General features: G+C 42.3%; 1 pseudogene; it reads left to right on the top strand.

Annotated features, from left to right (window-relative positions):
- The first annotated feature begins 2,683 nt into the window (after positions 1–2,683).
- On the top strand, positions 2,684–3,939 carry LOC133768019 (microfibrillar-associated protein 3-like; annotated as a pseudogene).
- Positions 3,940–4,174: the final 235 nt, after the last annotated feature.

The raw sequence follows: 4,174 nt of genomic DNA, 5'->3' as shown, positions 1-4,174 counted from the left end.
GTTATCTTGGTATTGCTCACAAATGAAAAATCCAGATTTGGAGCTTTATAAATTAAAAACCTAGAGATACATCACTCACTGGAAATCTACAGAAATGAGCATTAACTGCTTGTAATTAGCTATAATTAGCAGTGAAACCCTGAGCAACCCAGGTGGCCTCCCTGAGCCTCGACTCCATCACCTACAAAGTGAGCAGAATTACATCAGACATCTGAACAAGTTAGCCATTGGAGCAAAAGTTCTCATTGCTGTCATTTCCCCCTTAATGTGATATACCATGAGAAAACTGTAAAAGAAAAAAAAAACATAGGAATCAAATGCTAAAGGAAAAATCAAAGTCATTGTAGTAAATGTAGGGTGTCCATATGGTCAATAGTTACGTGACATGCCACTGTGCTTATCTTATTGTGGTTATTCTAGATGTATTATCTACCCACTTTTTTAGGAATTCTCATATTTTTAGTGACTAATCAGTCTTACCACAGTGTTGTCTTCTTTATCTTATTCAACTCTTTATTTAATTATTGGTATCTTCCCAACTAAAATATAAGTGTCATGACAGTTTGCCTATTTCCTTTACTAATGTATTTCTTAGCACCTAACAGTACCTGGCAAAAAGTGGACATCCAATAAATAAATGAACAAATGATATTCCCTGGTTCTCACCCTCACAGAAGATCAAGCATTGATGTGGCTAAATTGTACATGTTGAAATAAAAACCCAAAAGTAATAACCCAAAATCAAGGTGTTAATATTTCCTAGTAATTCTTTTGGTTATCAATCACATAATATTTGTGTGTGTGTTTATTTATTTACTTTTTTATTTTTTTAACTTTTATTTAATAAATATAAATTTCCGAAGTACAGTTTATGGTTTACAATGGCTTTTTCTCTCCCCCATAACTTCCCTCCCACCCGCAACCCTCCTAACTCCCACTCCCTCTCCCATTCCATTTGCATCAAGATTCATTTTCAATTCCCTTTAGATACAGAAGATTAATTTAGTATATATTAAGTAAAGATTTCAGCAGTTTGCACCCACACAGAAACACAAAGTGTAAAATACTGTTTGAATACTAGTTATAGCATTAATTCACATTGTACAACAATTAAGGACAGAGATCCTACATGAGGAGTAAGTGCACAGTGACTCCTGTTGTTGACTTAACAAATTGACACTCTTGTTTATGGCATCAGTAATCACCCTAGGCTCTTGTCATGAGTTGCAAAGGCTATGGAAGCCTTTTGAGTTCGCCAACTGCAATCTTATTTCGACAAGGTCATAGTCAAAGTGGAAGTTCTCTCCTCCCTTCAGAGAAAGGTACCTCCTTCTTTGATGGCCCCGTTCTTTCCACTGGGATCTCACTCGCAGAGATCTGTAATTTAGGTATTTCTTTTTTCTTTTTCTTTTTTTTTCCAGAGTGTCTTGGCTTTCCATGCCTAAAATACTCTCATGAGCTTTTTAGCTGGATCCAAATGCCTTAAGGGCTGATTCTGAGGCCAGTGTGCTGTTTAGGATATCTGTCATTCAATGAATATGCTGTGTAACCCACTTACCATGTTGGATCCTTCTCTCCCTTTTTAATTCTATCAGTTAGTATTAGCAGACACTAATCTTGTTTATGTGATCTCTTTAGATGCCTTTTATTTCTATTTTGTGTCTGAATGCTCTTGCTGGTAATTTGAGGGACAGATACAGTAACAGTCAAAGAAAGATAAGCAGTGTCATCCCTCCAGGAGTTTGATTACACAGGAAACCACGAGTGGGGACTCACAGTGTGGGGTGATTGCTTGAAATAAAAAGGAAAGAGATATTGAAACCATTTCCTCAGTCTTGAATGCAGCACCAGAGGCCACAAGAGTTAGAGCTCAAAAAATCAGGATTCTAAGAAATCTAGATGGGACTTAAACTAGCTGTCTGTTGCTATATAACAAAAGACCACAAGTATGGTGACTCAAAACAACACCCACTTATTTATCCAAGTGGGATTCACTGGGTTCTCTTCTTAGGGTTTCATAAGATTGGAGTCAACTTGTTGGTCAGGCTGGAGTATTATTAGGAAGCTTTAAAAATTGTGTGCTTCCAAATCCGTTCTAACTATTGGCTAAATTCATATCCTTGCCCTTGCTGACCTGAGGTCCCCATCCTTCCCTATCAGCTGAGGTCTACTCTCAGGTCCTAAAGCCACCCACACTCCTTGGCTTGTGCATCCTCAAAGTCAGCAGTGCTGTGTCAGATGTCCCTGGTACTTCACATTTCTCACATCCTCACTCCTATTTTGGTCCCATTTGTCCCAACCAGAGAAAGTTTTCAGGTTTTAAGGGCTCATGTGATTATAATGGGCCCCTGATAACCTCCTAATCTTAAAATCAAGCATGCCACATCACATAATTGGAGATATTTCATCACATTCACTGGTTCTAGGGACTATGACAGGGCATCTTTGGAAGGCCAGTTCAGAAAGTCTACTTCTAGAAATTCTCTCAGGCAGGAAGATTCACAATGGGGGCCACCCATAGTATACTATGCACTGCTAAGAGCTGCCAGTGGAAGTGGCTTGCTCTTGTAGGCATTGGCAGGCATTAGGCATCGAGTGGAGTGGAGTGGCAGCTCTCAGGCTGCCCATCGCAAGGGTTCACAGTAACAATCTGAGTGGTGCAGCAGTGTCAGGAAAATGGAAAATGCTCGATAGTGGTCTCCTGAACATCACCAAGCTATCTTTCCCAGGCCAATGGAAAAATGTGTTGCTTCCAATAACTATGGTCCCATGAAGCACGTGGCAACCCTGAGAGTCATCTTCGCCTCTGGAGACGTGGATGTCTGTTACACAACTGCTGCCTTGTGGCCTTCACCATCGTCATGGCCCTCAACCTACCTGTCTGTATATGATGAGCAGCCACCTGAAGAAGATGGAGAGTCACCTGTGAGTTAAGATATAAAGTACATTGGGGCGGGTGCTGTGGCACAGTGGGTTAAAGCTCTGGCATCCCATATGGGCGCCGGTTCAAGACCCGACTGCTCCTCTTCCAATCCAACTCTCTGCTATGGCCTGAGAAAGCAGTAGAGGATGGCCCAAGTCCTTGGGCCCTGCACCCTCACTGGAAACCCGGAAGAAGCTGCAGGCTCCTGGCTTCAGATTGGCGCAGCGCTGGCCATTGCGGACATCTAGGGAGTAAACCAGCAGATGGAAGACCTCTCTCTCTGTGTCTCTACCTCTCTCTGTAACTCTGTCCTTCATATAAATAAATCTTTAAAAAAGACATAAAGCACAGAAAAGCTGCAAAAGGCATTTGATATCATCAAACAGATCCCCATCATCACCTCAGCCAAAATGCTACAGCTTGCCCAAGTCACCCATAGGATTTGCCTGCTGTACTGAAGAGCTTGCAGGAGCGTGCCTCTGCTTCTCCTCATGAGCTATGGGACAATCACAGAGGAAATCGTGGGAGTGGTTGGTCCACAGGATCGGGGGTAGAATTCTGTGGAGCACATTCCAAGAGACCACAGACAGCGATGAGCGCTGCACAATCCCCAGCTCTTTGAAGCTAAGTAACCTCTCCCACTGCCAACCTGGAAGCCTCATTGCTACATTGGTAGCCCCAGCAGATTGCTATCCAAGTATCTATTCTCACAGTCCAAAGATCATATGGATGACCAAGAAAGTGTACAATCTGAAGTCAAAGGTGATGAGGAGACAGAACTGTCAGCTGAATGGTCCAGAAACTGCAGAGCCTTCTGCCCGTGTAACATCTATGACAGACACTAACATATGAACAGCCAACACCTGCGGAGGTATCAGAGAGGGAGATGCTGCCAGCTCACCCGGAAACTCCAGAGCCAGCACTGACGCACGACAAACAAGAACTGCATTATTTATGAAAGTAGTGTCTCATATCAATTCCAAAATGCTATGCAAATCAAGAAAATCAGAGGCTGATCCTTTTAAAACAGAGGCGATACACATTTTCCCCGAAGCCTTATCAGGAGACTCTCCTGTGGGAGTGACACCTTTTTTTGTTTTGTTTTGTTTTTTTAAGATGTATTTATTTATTTGAAAGGCAGAGTCACAGACAGAGCCAGAGAGAGAGAGAGAAATAAAGAGAGAGAAGTCTTCCATCCACTGGTTAACTCCCTAGATGGCCACAATGGCCCGAGTTGCACTGATCTGAAGC

The sequence above is a fragment of the Lepus europaeus genome, chromosome 10, assembly GCF_033115175.1.
Source record: "Lepus europaeus isolate LE1 chromosome 10, mLepTim1.pri, whole genome shotgun sequence".
Lineage (NCBI taxonomy): Eukaryota > Metazoa > Chordata > Mammalia > Lagomorpha > Leporidae > Lepus > Lepus europaeus.
The sequence above is the reverse complement of the archived record's forward strand: the minus strand, read 5'-3'. Positions and strand labels throughout refer to the sequence as shown.